The sequence below is a fragment of the Leuciscus leuciscus genome (assembly GCF_965113295.1).
Source record: "Leuciscus leuciscus genome assembly, chromosome: 24".
In the NCBI taxonomy this organism is placed as follows: domain Eukaryota; kingdom Metazoa; phylum Chordata; class Actinopteri; order Cypriniformes; family Leuciscidae; genus Leuciscus; species Leuciscus leuciscus.
The window spans coordinates 17,346,193-17,359,850 of record NC_138723.1 but is presented as its reverse complement, the minus strand read 5'-3'; the positions used below and the strand labels follow the sequence as shown (position 1 = coordinate 17,359,850).

The 13,658-nt window shown below is 37.6% G+C and overlaps 1 protein-coding gene across 2 annotated transcripts in view; it reads left to right on the top strand.

Annotated features, from left to right (window-relative positions):
* The first annotated feature begins 61 nt into the window (after window positions 1–61).
* The window catches only part of trim3b (tripartite motif containing 3b), a 33,260-nt gene continuing 19,663 nt past the window's right edge, over window positions 62–13,658 (top strand). The window contains exons 1-2 of one of the 2 annotated variants that reach the window (XM_082157609.1): window positions 62–188; window positions 1,069–1,132. The gene's annotated coding sequence lies outside the window, so the exon portion shown is untranslated. Of the gene's footprint in view, window positions 189–1,068; window positions 1,133–4,648; window positions 4,869–13,658 lie in introns of those variants that run through there. The other variant, XM_082157610.1, reaches the window with a different exon arrangement.

The following is a 13,658-nucleotide window of genomic DNA, read 5'->3' as shown; positions in this document are numbered from 1 at the left end:
TGTGTGTGTGTGAGAGAGAGAGAGAGAGAGAGAGAGAGAGAGAGGACAGGATCAGAAAAAAACGAGGAAGAAACTCGAGCTTTGAAGGAAAGGACAGGATCACTTTGTTGGGGACTAAGAATTCTCTCTTTGACAAAACACATCTGCAGACTAAATACTGCCAACCTGTGATGTTTGTGTCAGCTAAAGTAAGTACATTATTTATTTAACAAACATTTTAATATTAGAAATGGAAAGAAGTATGCTTCATGCATGACTACTACAACTGGAAAACATTTCAGCCACATTTAATATATATTTTATTTTAGATTATTATATTGTTATTTTAGCAAATTCTACTCAATTTGTGAGTCAGGTTTTTCCTACATAGGGAGTAAATGTCCCCGAGATGATAGTAAAACCTGAAGTCATGTTACTTGTAAGGACCAGCCAACGGTGTGGGCTGTGTTGTTTAAAATGATTAAAATAGCTTAAATATATTGATATTGTGACGCAATGTAAACATCATTTTGACATTATGTTCATAGTAAGCAAGTAAAGCTGTGGAGCGAGTTATACAAGCAATAACAGTGAACCGCCTCTGGGTTGTTAAAACAATTAAATAGTACATAATTTGTGTTTACGTTTGTAATTAAATGTTGTCTAATTGGGCTCAGTTGGGCTTTTCCCACACCTAGTTATTCATTGTGTTATCAAAAGTGGCCAGGAGATGTCGCTATATTTTAATAAACGATTTGACTGTGTTCTGTGCGTGGGAAATAGCGACGTCATCACGATTACAGGCATAATAATTTATTATGTCTAGGATCACGATAACATAAACTAGCATTACTTTAGAAATTTTTTTGGTGAGAACTTTTTTTAACTAACATAAAATGTTAAATAATAAAAGAGTTTGATCTCTGAAGTTGGCAATAAACATTTTCTGAACTTAACTCCTTTCCCTGACTTCTTTCAGGCGTTATTTTGTGTTAATTTAAACTGCAAGTAGACTTGTACTCACTTTTAAAACCTAGTGATATATTAACTCTTTATTTTTGTCATATTATGTTTTGTCCATCTTTACAGATCACACATAGAAAGATGCCTCACTCTAATTCAGCTTGATCACTGAAAGCAACAGCATGTTGAGGTAAGTTTTCTGTGTCTTAAGTTTGTGTTGGGAAATGAATCCTCTCAAGTGCATAAAATGTATTTTGGTATTAAAATCTGTCATTGTGATTGTCACAATTTGCTTTTCTCAATAACTCTTCTGTTGTGGCTCAGCATGGTCCAATAGACATGCATGGGAGGAAGCTGAGGAAGGTTGCAACTGATAGCAGGACAATGCTGGGCATTCACAGTGTCATTTCCGGACCTATGTTTGCCGGAAAAGTGTGAAAATGGATATGAGCCTGTGAAGCCATTCACTGATGTATTACGTCAGTCATGAGTAACACTGGATATCACCTGTATTTGACCTCACACATTATTAAAAACAGAGACTTACAAACAATGGTGACCAAATGATTCACATTCAAAACCATTCAATGTTAAAGTTGCAGTCGAAATAGGTACTGCAATCCATTTCAAAATATCGCGATTCTCCCTCCACCTGCTCCTCAGACTGGACGGCGCTCACACGGGTTGCCAGTTTGAGGAAACGCCACAGGAACGAGCGCAATGGACAATGAAAATTGGCAGATTGTCACTGTGCAGTATCACAGACCAAAACAATAACAAACATTCCAGCCTGGAAACGCACATTTCAAAGTAAAATAACTGGCTGTAGAAGTGTTTTTCAGAGAAACGAGTATGTGAACTTAGCATGTTTCCTCAAAGATATTGAGAAACACTTGCTTTGCAATTACTTGCTTCATTACACCAGATTTATCCTCTACATGCACATGCAGCTGAGTAAGTGAAGTATGGCAGGACTATTAGGTGAACTTTGTTCCTTAGTTGATTAAGAAAGACTGAGCTTTAAAATGGTTTTAATCCCTGTGGTTCATTCTCAGTACAATGCATTCATTAGTGCAGACAGTGGCAGCTTTCTAACTCTAGTGAATATTAAAGTTCTCTCATACCAGGCAGTTATTAAGTAATTAAGCTCTGGTATTCCCTGTTTGCATAGGCTAAGATATTACATATAATTAGATCCTGATAAATGCTGATGCATATCATTTGCTGTTTTAATGTTGTCTTGCAAATCACAGACATCAGACATGCAAACAGTTGGTTAACTAAGCTTTAGATCAACATTTATATATATATATATATATATATATATATATATATATATATATATATATATATATATATATATATATATATATATATATATATATATATACATACATACATACATACATACATACAGATAAAGTGTCATTACCACCATAGAATGCTAATGCAATTTTCAGAAAAAAGGTTGAAAAAAGAATGGTTTTTGGTGCTTTTTTGAAGAGTCTTTACAAAACCATGACACAGGAATCTGCAGCATCACATGTTATGGCATCACCACCCTCAGGCTTCCTGAAGAGGTCTGCCTTCATACCAATAAAGCACACAAATACACACTGTGCTGAGTGCTGGCTTTGTGTTGCAGTCACATGCAATTTACACTCTGGGTCCTGCAGGTCTGTGCTCTTCCTCTATGAGTTTAGGAAGAGAGAGAGAGAGAGAGAGAGAGAGAGATGAGGAGGAGGAGGAGGGTGAACGAGGCGGTCTGCCATCTGGGTTCTGCTGCACTGAATGCAGTCTCCATGGTAACATCGCTCTCTCATGCAATCAAATCAAGGAATGAGATCAGGCCCCGCCCACCCCCCCTCAGCGAGCACGCTGTTGATGCTTTTATCAGCTAAGCCACGCCCCCAGCCGTTTGTCTCCACCCCTTCTATCCCTTAGGTTGGAACTTAGTGATGAATTGAACTCAGTTTGTCACTCTAGATGTTGCTGATATTAGTTTGAAGGGTTGTAACTTGGTAGTCCAAGATTCCACCATGAGTCCTTGTCCTTCAGTTGACAGAAAGGATATTTTTAGCTTTTCTTAGAAGACAGATGTGACTTAAGTGACCCCTGCTACCCAAGCTGGAATTTCTAAGACTATAATTGTGCTGGGTCTTATTTTGTGTATAGAATATCTACAGTGGTGGCATGTCTCTCTCTTTCTCTCTTTGCCTCTGTGGTCATTTATCTTCATTAGCTCACATGCAGTTACTATCATTATCTTGATAGTTACTGAGTCATTATCTTGTCCACTCGATTTTTCTCCTTATCATGTTGTTCCTGCTATCTCTTCGTTTCCCCTCATTTCTCCTGATTGTGAATACAAATACTCCCTCCCACTTATAGCACTCTGTGAAACTGAATAAAAGGCACTTGTGCCAGCAGAGAAGATGTCATCATGCAATTTCATCACACAGGAGAGTCATTCATTTTCTTGGATATTCACCTTTGAACTCTTGAGGACTTTCTCTCATAGTTTGTGTGTATGTTTGTCTGTTGTATTGGCATATGGTGCTGTTCACTGCAAAACATTTTTTTTTATTAATCAGTATTTTTACTTAAATTTCCAGTAAAAATATCTAAACATAATAAAAATGTTAAAACTACATTGTGAAAAAACTTTTTTTTTTTATAAAAAAATAAATAAAATTGTGTATGAAGTTTATTTGTATTACTCCATTGGCAGTTTGTATGCGTAAATCTAATGCTTCATAACATTTTGTTTTGAAAATTGATTTCTTTATTATTTTATGGAAAAAATCAAATGTACTTCAATGAAAACAATGTACAGCACTGTTTAAAAGTTTGGGGTTTATCAGAATAATTAGTGATTAGAATGATGTGTGTGTGTGTGTGTGTGTGTGTGTGTGTGTGTGTGTGTGTGTGTGTGTGTGTGTGTGTGTGTGTGTGTGTGTGTGTGTGTGTGTGTGTGTGTGTGTGTGTGTGTGTGTGTGTGTGTGTGTGTATTTAAATTACACAGTGATAAAAGAGTTCTAACCAACCCCAACTGTTTTAACTGTTGACTTACAAAAATTTTGCTGCTCAACTAAATTTATTTATTTAATGCAAACTTGAGTTGCAGTTCGTAACTAATTTGACCTCTGTTTCCAAGTGATAAGAAATGTTGTATTGGAAATTTAATCTTAAAAAATGTGTTTCGAGGCAAATCAAATGTGAGTTTGTTAAAACATCTAATTAGCTATTTGGCGATTGGTGAACATTATCCAATAGCATGTGTGGCCCAAGTGACATCAGCAGAATATCAAAGTTGTTTCAGGGGGGAAAGATTAATAATACAAACACTTCTTGGGAATACAATGCACCAATGAATTATTCACAAAATACATTTCGATTTCATGTTTAGGATGTTTAGATATTTGTACTTGAAAACAAGACAAAAATAATGATTTTTTTGCAGGGTTTATGATATTATGAGTTATGGGTTTATGATATCCCTTAGAGAGAGCAAGAGAGATTCCTCTGTATCTAAAGGATGTGTTCTCCATCTGCCATTTTCCTGTTGCCTTGCACCTTCACTCAGAGGATTGGCTGACCACATCCCCGCCTCCTTTCTTTTCAGCCAATTCCCTTCCACTATCTGCCTTTCCCCTCCCTCCTCATCAGTCTCTCTTTTCTCTTTTCTTTCTCACACACATTACACAGCCTCGCTTGCTCACACACCCTGCAGCTGCTTCTCTCCTGTCTGCTAGTCTTTCCCGCTTTCTAGATTTGCTCCTTTAATCTCGCTGTTTCTCCTCCTTTTTGGGGATGAGGGGCTGTAAGGCTGGACGGGTGTATGCTCGGATGCTTCACTGAGACCTGTCCGTATCTTTCTCTTTCCCTTTTTCATCCCTCTATCTCTGTCAGCTGCGAGAACTCACGTGAGTACGGCGTCGGGGAGCTCCCCCCTTTTCCCTCCTTCTCTCTTCTTGTGTCGTGCCACCATCACTTTCTTTCAACTCTCCATACGTTTTGTATGCATTTTTATCAAGCTGTGGTTGACTGTGATTTACTGTAGAGTCTGGCCTCTCCCTTTCAGTCAGCTGGGCATCTCTGACACACTCATGCACAAACACACACACACACACACACACACACACACACACACACACACACACACACACACACACATGAGTGAACGGACATTATCACAAACACCCCGCCAGCCTTTCAGCGCTTATATAAAACAACAGTGCATGCGTGTTTGTCGGCTCTCTCCTCAATATCACCTGCTTTGCTGCCTGTACTTACTGATCTGAGTCACAAAGGTGGAAACATTCAGTTTTGTTCGTGGGATTTTTAAATGAATGGCTTCAAATTGAATTGTAAATTCGAGTGTGTTCAAATAATGCCACAGTGGCTTCCTGTCTCTTAGCAATGATAGGAAGAGTCTGTAGACAGAGGATGTGTGATACATCTTAATTAAGGCTATTCAAGAATAAAACCATTTTGTTTTGGTAGCATTTATTGACTTAAATGGCACACCCTATTACACTGACATGATATTACAGGTACAGTCATAGTAATAATGCAAGCAGACAGCTATAAATAATGTAATAATGACAACATAACAGTGCAACCAGGGCAGGATTGGTGACACTCATTATCATTTTGCTTTAGTTGACATTACAATACTGCTCTTATAAACTTAGACAAATAAAAGTAGACACAATGAGACAAGTGATGAGTATAGAGCTATAAAAATATTGTATAATTTGAATAATTGTATTAATTTTAGATGATAGATGAGATTTTAGCAAACCCTTAATTTGCTCTCTGTTTAAGAAAGGAGAAACAACTGATATAAAGAGATCTCATCTGTGATTCTGCATTCACACAGGCCATTTCTTAGATATGAACATTCAATGTATGACACACAATATCATTTTCATCTCTCACATTTAGCAATTTTGCTGTACTGATCCAGCTTTTGATGTACTTTTAGAGGAATAAGATTATCAATATGTATTAATCCTCTCTGTACTATCAACTCTGTGGGCCAATAAAGGCTGTAAGAAGCACATGAACAAGTGAATGGCACTTACATTCCTGTGTGTGTGTGTGTGTGTGTGTGTGTGTGTGTGTGTGTGTGTGTGTGTGTGTGTGTGTGTGTGTGTGTGTGTGTGTGTGTGTGTGTGTGTAAGAGGGAAGCCAGTTACAAAGATGTCAGAGGAATATCCAGCTGGCATTGACGTAATGGCTCCAGAGAAAATGAAGTAAGAGTAGATGGTGCATTCAAAGTCTCCACTAGAGTTAAAAGTAAACTATGGCCTTGATATCCTGTCTTTTTTGACACAATTGGCAGTTGGGACCTGTACAAATGCGGTTGGACAGCCAACAAACAAATTATGAAGCAAGCATTTCCTCCAAGGCTTTTTAAAAAAAAAAATTATTGATAAAACCAAATAAAATGCTTTTCAGAAGGATTTTACTTCAGGTTTGACTGTACAATTCCTATTTATTGACACTGGGAGGTCAAACAGGGATTGTCATAGTCACAAATGGCATTTGGTTGGAGATTAAGATGGATGTAAGGGCAGTGAGATGGAGCTCCGCTGACAGATGTCTCTGCTTTAGTGTAGTGACATGAATTGCCATTCATGGTCATTGTTCATGTATGCGTGTGTGTGTGTGTGTGTGTGTGTTCTTGTGCTCTTTCCACTGTAGGATCGCATTAAAGGCCTCACCAGTGACATACTGCCTTTATTGTGCGAGTTATGGCTGCCTGAGTAACCATTACTCTACCTAACCTTCACCTTTAGGGTATTCTTATGTGTCTTGTTTGTGTGTGTGTGTATGGGAGAAAGCTTTTGACTTGCGATGTATATTTCGTCTGTTGGGTGTGATAAGTTTGTGATGTTGACATGTCGTTAATACGGTCAATAGAACCAGTTTAGCTCATTCAACGTGGTTTATAGAGAGACCCAAGCAGCCATTCCAGTTCATAAACGCACTTAAACTTACAGCTATTTTGATGTGACATTCATAATCACAATACAAACACTAACCAGTTTCTATTTAAAAGCTTTCGCTGATTCATGTCTTATTGTACCTAAAATATGTGCACTCTTTGTTTGTATTCAAAAGGAAAACTTCCTGAAGTCTATTGATATAATCATTCTTAGTCAGTTGTGGCAGATATTATTTTAGTTTTCTTTGGCAGATGGCTTTAGATGTTTTTTTACTCAGTCACACTATTATTTGGAATGTCAATAAATGTGTATAGCACATGCAAGTGTAAAAATGAACTATGACATACACTATTCCTGCGTGATCACTCTGACTTTAAACAGAAATGTATATCGCAGTTTAGTGTGCGTAAAGTCATCCTCTGAGTCTGAGCTAGTAGTTTGATGGACAGGGACAAAAGAGATCACTGAACTTGTTAGTGCTAAAATAATGGCTTTTAGCCAGAACCTGCACCTGGTTTGTTGAACTCACTGACAGATCTAAAGTGTTTGAAGAACTGATGTTAAAAAGACCCGAAGGAGACGTGGATCCTTTCCTTTTGAAGAGGGCTGACTGTGAATGTCAGTGTTTATGTGAAACAGCATGAGAAAACAGTGCCAATTGAGCAATGCATGGATGTGTTTGCATTATGTGTGTGTGTGTGTTTGATTTGATCAAGCGTGCTGTAAACGTGATAAAACAAGCATGACAACATGCACATCCTCAACAAAACAATAATGTTAAGCATCATCTTACTTCTCCGCTGGGTTTATTTTGAATCTGAACTATTCAGAGATTGTAGTGTTGTGTTATTTCTGTCAGTGTAACGGGTCTGAGGGAGAATTAGTCGTTCTTGGCTTGGTTACAGACACTATTGACTATTGTTCCTTGATTATGAAGGCGTTTCTTATAACGAGAGTGTGAGAGAGATAAATGAAGGAAAGGAGGAATTAATGAAGGGTCAGGAGAACTTGAAAAAATGCTCCCATACAGTGTGAGTATACTGGTGGTGAGCTATAAATGCTGAAGAAATACAGTCAGATTTAATTATCTTGTTTGGTAGCACAACTATTTTGCTAATTCGAGTCAGTTGATCCTTCTTGGTTTAACATCACATGCTAACTTTTATAATGTTTCATATTATATGCTAACCCCCAGCTGTCAACATAGAACCACATTTGTAACAGATTTTAATTGCATAATGTGATGGTTTTCCATGTTATTCAACAGGAAAATAATTACCCGTTGGAAATGGGCTGGATTGTCAAACGCAGGTCATACATACAAAAATGAAGCCATACCTGAATACAAGTTTGCTAAATAATATACTTTGAATAGCTTTTTGGTGATTGGTTAATACTTTTAAATACACTAAAGAAGCCCACATGATGTCACTTTTAATTTTGATGAATTTGAATTTTAACAAAATAACATTATGAAGACAAATTTGGAATTGTCTTTGGAATAACACACTGAATCGTACACAATGAGAACAGGAATGTCTATTAAATACCTAATTAAAAAAAGCACCCTATCTATTTCCTAAATTCATTGAGTCAGGTTCCAAAAGTAAAAACTCCATTCATTTTCTCCAAAGCGAAATTGATTTTTAACAATAACTTATAAATCTTTAAAGACAACCTTACTGTGAGCTACAAGGTTGCTAATTGATAATATCTGGTTCTGTTGAAGACTTCAGCCTGCATTATTTCAACTTTTTTTTAAATTATTATATAATTGTGTTTTACAGCAGAATTTGTGGTGAAAAACTACATTACCCATGATGCTGTGCAGAAAATTCCACCAATCAGAGTCGAAACAAGCAAAACATTCCTAAAAATCTCTATAGCTCCGTCCACTCTCGTGAAGCGCCGCAAATGACGTAATCGAGTCAGTCTCTCTATGCTCTCAAAATACTTAAATATATGAATATATACGCATATTTTGCAATAAACAATGTAAATAATTTGTATATAAATAATCAACATTTTTAAATGAGTTTTATATTTGTATCCATCATTTTTTATTTGATTATGCTGTTCGCAATGCTTGATAGGATTGTAGTTCTTTCTATCACTAAGCCGTTAAGTACAGTCTTGTATTTTTGTCCGATTTTCAAATACTTTTTTGTTTCAAATCAAAGTTTTTAATGTTATGATTCAACTGGTAGATCATTTCCTTGGTTCGTGGCTTTTTTGAAATCCCTATGGGAGAAATGAATGGAAAAATATTTCTGGAACCAAGGCCACTGGAAAAGTGGGCAGGTGTTGATTTTATTGTGATTGATTTTATTTGTTTAAACTGTTTTGACCTTGTAATTTTTTTTATCAAGTTCATCACTCAATCTTCCGGTGAAACAACAGACTTCTCTCTGGTGATGTATACCGGACTTCTCCAATCCTCCAATCCAATACACTTATATCCTGCCCCTTTCTTAAAATTGACTACAAGCTCGCATTCAGATCTGCCTCCATCCAATCAAAAAGAAATGGAAAGAACCAAGTCCCTGCCCAACATTTTTTCTTTTTTGATAATCTGTTTCACATGAATGTGTGGCACCAATTGGAATTGCAGAAATAAAGATTCTTTCCCTACAGCTAGTGCCATTGGTTGAGCCCAACTCAACTCATGCCATTGGTTGAGCCTGAAGTTGATAAACCGGGCATGTTGAAAGCGCCACAGCCACACTTCTCAGGAAGTCTTGGCTTACTTTAAGTGGTCTGTGCACATTAAGCTAAGAGAGGTGAATTTTTTTTTAACAAAATAAAGATTACACACTTAAAATCCAAAGAAAAATCTAATGCTGTTAACGCAGCGTAACAATCTAATGTATCTCGTAATGCCTTTGGCAGTGTTTTGTTATTCCATGTTTGCGCTGGTTATTTGTGAAGCATGCGTCATAGCCCACCAGAACCGTAACCTGTCTGAACTCTCAGGAGTCTGGTCCTCTACTCACTATTCAAAAAAACACTTGTTTAGTCCTGAACCACAGAACGAGGACACTTCTGCATAATTTATACTTCTAAATTGACAAATATACTGTATAAGGGAGTTTTTCCACCGAAGCACCAGAGGCCTATCCGCAGGATGACTCACACCTATCTACGAAAAGCACATGTGCATTAGCTTTGTTAAAACACACCACTTTACATATGGCAAGTACGGTATTAAACTCAGAAGTATTTGACCTGTTTGTTGGTATTGTTTTATGCTTAAGGCATTAAGTGTTCTTTTAAGCATCTCCTCTGAAAACACACACACATAAACAGTAGATATTTGAAGGATCAGATTATTTCTGGCCCATTTTATGTACCCAGCTATGCAGGCATTCCCTCCAGGAATATTTCCACAGTCCAGAGAGAGAGATAGAGAAAGAGAGAGAGTAAGATATGGACATGTCAGCTATTCATGGTCTCACACACTTCCCTCTCTCCAATTTATAGAAGTTAACAACACTCCAACCCGTCTTAAGTTTGCATTGATCTTCTGTGGTTGACAGATATTTAATGACTGAATAGGAAATTTAATGTCACGCCTCATTTTATATTTAGCAAGGGAAGTTCTGGATTAAGCATGTTTAAAAAAATACCTTTTTTCAGGAGGTTTCATTTTATTATCTATAAAATCTCAGGCCCATTTGCCTTTTTAATATCTTGATTGTTTTTCTACATTAAGGATTTAATACACCCCGAGTCTAAAGTTTGAACTTTATTTTGTCTTTCAATTCAATACAGCTGTTTTACTATCATTTACATTACGTTTCATAGACACAATAGGTTTTTGCATTTTCTTCTGTTTTTAGTTATAATTTTTCCTAATAAAAAAATGACTAAACAGAAAAAGCTTTAAAATTTCAATATCCACATACGCATTTGGCCTAATGGTCTAATTTGGTCTACACATTATACACATACATTTTATTCTTTTCTTTTTTTTCTTCCCTGATTTGTTTCTATTTGTATTTCTCTAAGGTTATTTTAGGAGAAACATCTGAGACAAATTTTATACTTAAAGTCCCCCTGTAGTCAATAATTGTATCCCTTAAAACTCATTGATCACCAAAATGACATATAAACGTTTTTTTTTCTTCATGCCTTATAATAGCTTGAATGTAACTCTACACCCTTACTTCGTTTAGTATAAATGGATCCATGGATATGCTAATTAGCCCCGCCTCCACTCACTCACACCAGCTCAGAGATCCACTCGGTCAGTTTTACTGTAGTAAACGCTGCACACTGGTATCGCTCTTTACAACGTCGGACACAAAACAGTAATTAATATGATTAGCCTTTTGCTTGACTACGTTATCAAACAGCTAATAACGTGTTGCTAATGTTACACTAACCATGTTCCTGTCCATGTCAGAGTCAGCAGCTGCCTTCTAAAAATCAGCATCCTTAGAAACGCTTTGAACAACTTAGAATGTCAGTAACATTGTAATATACTACATCATATACACTCACCTAAAGGATTATTAGGAACACCATACTAATACTGTGTTTGACCCCCTTTCGCCTTCAGAACTGCCTTAATTCTACGTGGCATTGATTCAACAAGGTGCTGAAAGCATTCTTTAGAAATGTTGGCCCATATTGATAGGATAGCATCTTGCAGTTGATGGAGATTTGTGGGATGCACATCCAGGGCACGAAGCTCCCGTTCCACCACATCCCAAAGATGCTCTATTGGGTTGAGATCTGGTGACTGTGGGGGCCATTTTAGTACAGTGAACTCATTGTGATGTTCAAGAAACCAATTTGAAATGATTCGAGCTTTGTGACATGGTGCATTATCCTGCTGGAAGTAGCCATCAGAGGATGGGTACATGGTGGTCATAAAGGGATGGACATGGTCAGAAACAATGCTCAGGTAGGCCGTGGCATTTAAACAATGCCCAATTGGCACTAAGGGGCCTAAAGTGTGCCAAGAAAACATCCCCCACACCATTACTACACCACCACCACCAGCCTGCACAGTGGTAACAAGGCATGATGGATCCATGTTCTCATTCCGTTTACGCCAAATTCTGACTCTACCATCTGAATGTCTCAACAGAAATCGAGACTCATCAGACCAGGCAACATTTTTCCAGTCTTCAACTGTCCAATTTTGGTGAGCTCGTGCAAATTGTTGCCTCTTTTTCCTATTTGTAGTGGAGATGAGTGGTACCCGGTGGGGTCTTCTGCTGTTGTAGCCCATCCGCCTCAAGGTTGTGCGTGTTGTGGCTTCACAAATGCTTTGCTGCATACCTCGGTTGTAACGAGTGTTTATTTCAGTCAAAGTTGCTCTTCTATCAGCTTGAATCAGTCGGCCCATTCTCCTCTGACCTCTAGCATCAACAAGGCATCTTCGCCCACAGGACTGCCGCATACTGGATGTTTTTCCCTTTTCACACCATTCTTTGTAAACCCTAGAAATGGTTGTGCGTGAAAATCCCAGTAACTGAGCAGATTGTGAAATACTCAGACTGGCCCGTCTGGCACCAACAACCATGCCACGCTCAAAATTGCTTAAATCACCTTTCTTTCCCATTCTGACATTCAGTTTGGAGTTCAGGAGATTGTCTTGACCAGGACCACACCCCTAAATGCATTGAAGCAACTGCCATGTGATTGGTTGATTAGATAATTGCATTAATGAGAAATTGAACAGGTGTTCCTAATAATCCTTTAGGTGAGTGTACATAATTCACCCCCTACATTGCTAAATGAACCGATTTTTCATATTAACAGAAAAAATATACCGGGATAACCTGGCTCCTCTTGAGACGATATGTTAAAGCCCGCCCCCCTCGTGACGTGATTGATTACAAGGTTGTTTGTGAGGTAAGAAACTCCGGCGTTTTTGAGACTGTCTTTTTTTTTACTGCAGTTTTAAGGAGAAAATCCTCAGCAATGGTGTTGACTTATGAATTTGCACATGGTTTGTCTTAAAGCATATTAGAAACACCACATAGACATAACAACATTAAAAACTTGATTTTCACCACAGGGGTCTTTAAATAACTGAGCATAACTGGGGTAAGATGTGTCAACATAACTTTGAGCTTTAATAATGTCTATATTTTATAGCCTGCCCTGAGCTATAAAAGAGGAACCGCTGATATAAAAATAAAAATAAATCCTCGATAGCTCATGAATGTAAGAATTAACATAGTGGAGCTCTAAACTCAAAGCTACTCTGTCATGAAGATCACAAATATACAAAAGCTTTTTCATCGCACACAGTTTATCTGTCTTTAACTTCTCTTTTACACAAGTTACAGCATGTATTCTCCCATATACAAAAAAAAGTTAATAAAAAAGTCCCATAGTGTAGTAGCTCTATACTCCCAAATCTGAGTAATGACCACAAGACCGTGACATAGGTAGAGCAAGATCGTTTCTTTCTCTCTGTTGAATCCCGCTCTCTCTCTTCTGCCTGCGGTATCCTGACAGCATTCTGTTGAGTCATGTTTCCTGCGGCATGAGTACTCTTCCTCTCTGCAATTGCAGCGAGATGCTGAATTACATAACTGGACACAGTAAGAGGACGGTGCCTGAAGGCTCCATCTGAGCCGAGTGGACTAGACGTGGCATCTTATTAAACTTTATGTAAAGATTAATGAGTGCAGTTACCAGGAAACTTTAATTACGCTTCACTGTCTTTGCTGTATGAGCGCCTTATGTTTGGTTATTACACAGATGAACATATAATATATAAGATGATACTTAATTATC